The 7,318-nt window shown below is 38.4% G+C and overlaps 1 pseudogene; it reads left to right on the top strand.

Moving 5' to 3' along the window:
* Positions 1 to 457: 457 nt before the first annotated feature.
* LOC109046248 lies at positions 458 to 6,898 on the top strand (annotated as a pseudogene).
* The last annotated feature ends 420 nt before the right edge of the window (positions 6,899 to 7,318 follow it).

The following is a 7,318-nucleotide window of genomic DNA, read 5'->3' as shown; positions in this document are numbered from 1 at the left end:
CAACATGGTAGCAGCGGCAAAAGAGAGAATGGAAGTTACACCTTCTTTCTTTGCATGAACATTTGGGCAGCATTATGTAAATCTTCCCACATAGTGATGTAGACATATGGGGGTGTGTTAGAACGAGCCGTTTTAGGTAGGCGTGGTTGACTCTTAACTTTTATCAAGAATATCTCTTTGGATTTGAGACTTTAGTCTTTGAAACTTTACAGATCTTCTTTTGAAGACTTGCAATTACCCTATATATAGATATATATCTATATGCACCATAGATATATATATATATTACCCTACACACACATACACACACACACACACACACACACAATAATTTCTTATTATTGTTATTATTGTTTTCAGCGTGACTATTGTCAACCTGGCAATGCCGCGCTCGTGAAATCCCTCCTGCTCCGGCACCGTAACTTCCTGGAGACGGGCTTTAATTTTATACAAAAAAATGACGGCTTTAAACTCAAGTAGTATCTCGGAGAAAGTAGGGACTGCGCCTGAAGCCCGGATAATGATTTTTGGGAGGGACAGGGTCCAGTGGTTCTGCGGGATCCAGCGATTAAATTGCTCAGTCCGGTTACCGGTCTTGAGCCCCTGTCGTGGGCAGAGGATCACAGACTGGCGGCCTCCAGCACCAACAGCGTGTCTATCATGGAGCTGATGTGTGACATACACAGTCTCAGTCAAAATCTGGTGCTACATCGCAGTCACATCCCCGTGCCGGACATCGCTTGTGATCTCAAGGTAACTACTGTGCGTGCTCGTTCTCGCCGCTGTTGCAACTATGTTGCCAATTAAGCCATGTTTTGACGTGACGTGACATGACGTTTATCTATCTCAAGATGTGCAAAATAAGTGTTAATCATCTGCGATAAATTATCCTATTTGATCCCTGATTTTTCCAGCACAAACTGAATGTTAATATGCCAAAATTTGTGATTAATAATTTTATTTCTTTTAATAATTGTAGTTAACCTGTGGGAAACTAATAAAAAAATGACTCAGTTGCTCAGTTAGATGCAATAGAAATATTCAAATATTAACATGAAGATTACAGGAGCAATTTTTTTTTCAGTCAGTTGTGGGGAGAGATAATCCATGAATATTTTTTACATGTACTTTTTAATTCAGTATAACCATACTGGAAATCTGCTATTTTATAATGTAAGTCGATCAGTTATTTTTTTTTTTTTTCCCAAAATTGGCCTCTGTGTTTTCCCACTGGTCACAATTGTGACCACTGACATATTTATGTGTCCTGTGTTTTCCCACTGATCATGATTTAAGGGAAAGAGCGATCTAAATAATAGACATTTCAAATATTATATGTATCAAATATGGTAACTGAATCTGCATTATTACATTATTATTCTTCTTGTGGAGCTTTGACACAGACATCTTTCAGAGGGCAAACTGGAATTAAACAGCTCTGGTCATGTTACTATTCCACACATGGTATAAATCAATTTAAACTTAATCTTGTAATCAGATACTAAAAGGATTATTCCACCAATACCAAAAAAAAAGAAAAAAAAAGATTATGATTGAAAAAATTGTTTAATATTTATGATTTGGATGGACAAGTGGTTATGATTTGCATGGTGTGAAAGAATTGTATTTTCAAACGTGTTAGGTCTTATGGCGCATGAAATACATGATTTTTTTATATATATATATATATATATATATATATATATATATATATATATATATTCTTACAGCTGGGCCCAGAAAAGGAAGTGCAGACTGTTAAAGAAAGCTCTGCAAAGAGTAAAGATCCAGTAGTAAGCCAAATGATACTGATGGACAGAGTCATCCATCCTCAAAGTAGACGTCTACATGGCGTGAAGTACACCAGCTGGTCACCATTAGGCTGCGACAAATATGGTCGCTGTCTTCTTGCTTTCTTAACATTGGACATTCGTCTCACAATCCACAGCTGTCACTTGCATTTGCATTGGACGCCTCTCATGGACCTTACAGAACTATATGGGGAAATGTTAAAATCCAGGAACTATTCCGCTCAGAATGACGGCTCACCGTCAAACTCCATTAAAGGCTTGGATGAACTGCAACGGCGGGATTGTATGCAGATGCCAGTGTGAAGTATGCAGCAAGCACAGACCAATAATGCATGTAAAGATGTTAGCACCATGCTTCTGACTGTACTTATGGAGAACGGAGACATGGTGGTGTGGCAGTTCAGCTTGCCCCCACAAGGAAAGGTGCATGTAAAGATGTTAGCAAGAGCAGATGAGCCAGTTCAGCTTGTCCCCACACTTGCAAAATCTGGAGTGTCATCACCAAGTGTGCTCACCTGGTGGGAATATGAGCACAGTGGGCGGAAAATGAGCGTACTGATTGTGGGCAGCTCAGTTGGGCCTGTAAAGATCCTTCCAGTCATCCTCAAGGCAGTGAAGGGTACTTCACACTCAGGCAGCATGTGGTTTTGTGGCAGGATAAGGACCAGATAGCCATCCACAACATCAAATGCATAACACTCTTCCATCCACACCAGAAATGCAACTGCAGCCTAGTGGTTGCAGCACGTGGTCCTTATGTGTTCTGGTGCTTGTTGCTGATCACCAAAGCTGGTCTCAATGTCCACAGCTCCCACGTCACAGGGCTTCATTCAACCCCTATCATATCAATGACAGTCTGTCATAACGGCGGGACTATTTTCACCTGCTCACAAGATGGTAAGGTGAAGAAGCTCACGCCCGTTTTCACCGATGCTGCTGTTGAGTTTAAACAGGAGGAGATTGTTCTGCCAGAGGGAGTTGCGGGTTGACGGATGCAAGGCATATCCATCAGTCCAAATGGTGCCTACTTATCTCCAATGATGCCATGATCAGTGGGGTCCATCCTGTCAATCGCACTTACCAGGTGCAGTTTATCACCCTTAAGACTCCAGACGAAGTGGCTGCTGAGCTGCTTGAGTCTCAAATGCAGTCTCTTCAGAAAGGCCGACTTGCTGGACCTACTGCGATGGTGGATACTGAAGGATAAAAGCATCCCTTCTGTTCTTCAGCTCAATCTAGATGAGAAGCTCCAAACCTCAGGGTCCACCTACTTATGGTGCCTCAAGCTTTTCCTTCTCTGGACACTCTACAAGTCCATGCAGAAAACCCCTTCAGAGCACCTGTGGCGGCCGACTCCTAGGGAAGGTAAAGTGTTAGTTGGAGATGAGGAGGCAGCTGAAGATGAGATGGCGGAGATCTCAGCTCTAGAGGAGCTCAGGCAGGGGTGATGCTGAAAGGCAGTCCAGTGAGGAACAAATGAGAGAGATCAGCAACAGGATTGAAGAGGTGGAGTCCCAACTGATCTGTGAGAACATGAAGAAGGTGCTGGGAGAGGTGTACCTGCACACCTGCGTCACTCAGAGCACTCAGAACGTCACTCAGAACACTTCCTCACAAATGACCCTGCTAACAAAGACAGGGCAAGTTCTGCCTTTCACAGACTGCAAGCGAGCAGAGTGTAAGAATGGGCACAGATGGCTCAGGTAGATCCATTTATATACATTAAAAGTAAATAAATAAAAGTATGAAATTGTATAAATATAATTAAAGCTAAGACATACTTCATGGGTGAGAGTACTATGAACTCTGTAGTTGTCACAAAAACACCAACTTGAATAGTAATCTGGAATACTGTGTGACTATTTTGCCTATTTTACATACAAATGCTATTTTATTTTACTATTTTACAGCTGGGTCAATAAGACTTTGGCTATATTTTGCAGTGCCAAGTAAAGTGACACTGTTCTTGGCTCACAACTGACACAGATTGCTCACTTTGATGAACAGATTAACTTTTGTGTCATTTTAGATATAATTCATACCATATTCATATTCTGCACTTAATCCTTATGAATACCAGAATGTTGCCTGTTAGGCTCTTGTTTTTGATTTATACAATTACTTTGCAGGTTTAAATGAATGTGCCAATATCATGTATTCATAATGTCATCCACAATCAGACATGAAAAGTGGAAACTTTCACCTATAAAATCACTTTTTCTCTAGTGGACTACATGTAGGTGTTGACTATTTTTCCAGTAGAGTTGACCCACTTTCAAGCCCCTTGGATGACATTTTATCCATCTGCCTGACTGAGAGGCGATTACTGCCCCTAATGGTGTATCAGGGAAATGGTTGCTTCATTGCTGTCATTCTGATCTCTGCCAAGTACTGATCTAAACCTTCCCCTGCCGTTTCTGTTCATGTGTCTTACTGTCTCTTTCCCTCTTTCTTTCTCTTTCCTTTTTCCTCCCTAAGGTGTGCGCTGTCATATCAAGCCTGTCAAGGTGTGACATACCGCCGCTGTCTATTGCAGGACAGTATTGCCTCAGTAGCAGAGCCCGAGGGTGAGCCATAATGCTGTATCATATCTCCATTCAGAACCACACTGCAATACACACTTACACTTTCTGTAATTCAGCAGGAACTTGTCACACACAAAACAAAAGTAGTGTGTATACAGCAACTCTCTATTATCTTGTTAAAACTGTAATTCTTTGATTCAATTTTTTTTAAATCATCGGGGAAGATTGTTCTTGAATTCATCATGTCAATATTTATATTTATTTTTTTATTTTTTTATAAATCTTGCATGTTAATTTTTGGTTATTTGTATCAACTACTGACATTTTGCTAGCATGACAAGCCTTTTGCATGAATTTTTTTTATCAAATGCATCATGTTGCAGAAAATGGGAAAAGACAGACAAGCAATCAAGAAATGTAGATGAACTGCCTTGATTTGATGTTCAGTACATATAATTATGTATAAAAACAACAAACTTATGGCCTTTTCAGATTCAGACTGGATCAACAAAATACTCCAAGGTCCCTGCATCTTTTGTGACTCCCCTTTCTTTTAAAGCAGTGAGGTAAAAGATGACAAAATGTCCACGGCTGACCACTGGATTACTTAAATGCCTTTTATTACTTGAAAGAGAAACAAAGTATTCGCTAATTATTTTCCAATATAAGACATCCGGGGGACTTTCTTCTCAACACATTTTTATTTTAAAGCCAAGCTTTAGCTAAAAAGTGATGTATAATTTTTACATCATGAAAACTATGAAAATGGGTGTTAATAATTTTTTCTATTGAATTTTTTTTCTGTTAACCCTGTATATTTTTGATTTGTTAGTATTATGCTGCCATGACATTTGACTTTTGCATTAAAAATGCACGCTCTTCCTGTGGCTGATTTTAATTGGTTTAAATAAATCCATTTCCTAATTGGCTTTGGGAACATTTCTGGATCCACAAACACCAACTCCCCCTTCTCCAAATAATGACTTTTCCTTGGCCTAAAGAAAAAGAAGATGACGGTACAAGAAAATGAAAAACAGCGAGACAGAGAGAAAACTGTTTTAAAACTGATCCAGCCCCTCCAAAGGGCCAAACTTTAATGAGAAACAACAGTAATGAGGAATGGATCCCAGCCGCATATGTGATACCCATTTTAATTAAGACAGCGAGCTTGAGTGCATATTGTTAAATATAGTTAGCTCTTGTTTTGTGGATCGCAGGGAAGATGCATGCAGGTCATGATCTCTGACGGCCCATTCCACGAAATGTTGCTAACATACGGGGGTCAGTGGTAATCAAAGATAGACTCTGGCTGGTTGGACCCACAGAATGCTCTCCTGTGTCCATTCTCATCTCCGGTACATCTTGTCGCCTTGCCCTGTGCTCTCTCTAGTGTCATTGAAGATGATAGCTCGCCTCAGGGCTAGTCGGCTGCCCTGTCTTAGGTTTCAGATGGCATCCCAAGATAAAGATGGCCTGATAATTACACACAATTCTGCTCCCATCTCTCATTCGGCGTCACTGAAAGCATTCAGTACCATCAGAGGGCTTAAAAATAAAGTAATCAGCGTGTTTATTTAGTTTTCCTTGTCTTTATTATTCATAGAGAGGGTCTTCATTACGATGCATTCTGAAATGTTGCCATTTCATTACAATTGGTAATGTAACATGTAAGAGGTATTTGATTATGAGGTAATAATGTGCATTATGTATTAATCAAAGAGAGACTAGAACACAAAGCCATTGCTCAGAACCTCAAATGCCGTCTGCTGCATGTCACAGCAAATTTGTTCACTGACATTGCGATAAGCATCTAATAAAATGAATTTGAAAGCTGATTTTAAATGATGTAATATTAGGCTTTAAGAGAAAATGAAAAGCTATTAGGATTTCAGTTGTACACATATTATAGAGTGCGTATTAATAGTGGAGGTGCTAAATGTCACAGATTAGATTATATCTGCAAGCGTGATTGAAATTCCAACTTTTCCCTCCCGCCGCATATTTTCTTTCCTAGCTATTAGATTGTCAAATGGATCTTGGCCTTTTGGTTTGAGTGCTAGCTTTGTTGATAGGAGGAGACTTCTCCTGTTGAAGAGGTTAGCTCTGTTTGGCAGAACCTCCTACTTCTTTAATATAACAATCTGTCAAAAAACATTTCGACAATAATTACGGCCCCCTCCTCTTTCCTCTTTGTGTGTGCTCTTTCAAGACTTCAAAAGGAGGTTTCGTTCTTTCTCTATATGAAATATTCATAACTTCTGTGTTCGTGGCTTTGTGCTTTAAACAGATAACAGACAGATTTTTTAATGTTCTATTCTTTTGTTAGTTAACATATTTTGATATACATCACCTTCTGTTAAACACCTAATTTGTTGAGCCCAAACAATATGCTAAGCATCGATCTCAAAGTCATTCTCTCTAACAACGTATTGCACTGAAGTTTTTATTTTTGTGCAACAATTTTTCAGTTTTATATGTTGGCCATTTTGTGCTCGAGAAAGTTATCCTTGATTTTACAATCAAAAAACGTGTAAGGTTTATTTGATTTGTTACAAAAATCACCCTGTGAATAATGTATAGAATTTCAGTGTTCTTTATGTATAGAGTTATAATATGCTTTTATTTTAAAGTACAAACCCTTGTATCTGTTCGCTGTGTACATATTTATAAATAAACTTTTCAAACATGTTTAACTATGTTTTCTACTTTTTTTTCAGCATAAATGTTGAATAATGTTAATTGGATATTTTTACATGATTAACTTTAATAAAGTTACACTGCACCACAGAATTTCATTAATGCATTTTCTCATTAGTAATGTTTATAAATAGTGGCATAAATTATATATATTAATTTATTTAGAAATGACATATTTGTATTTATACATAATTATGATTTGTATTTATACATTTTACATTTCTACAATTTTAGTGTCAATACTGAAAAACCCCTAATAATTATTTATTCAGTTTTAGTTTACAA

Source organism: Cyprinus carpio, chromosome A21 (genome assembly GCF_018340385.1).
Source record: "Cyprinus carpio isolate SPL01 chromosome A21, ASM1834038v1, whole genome shotgun sequence".
NCBI classification, from domain to species: domain Eukaryota; kingdom Metazoa; phylum Chordata; class Actinopteri; order Cypriniformes; family Cyprinidae; genus Cyprinus; species Cyprinus carpio.
This window is presented reverse-complemented; position numbering and strand designations above follow the sequence as displayed.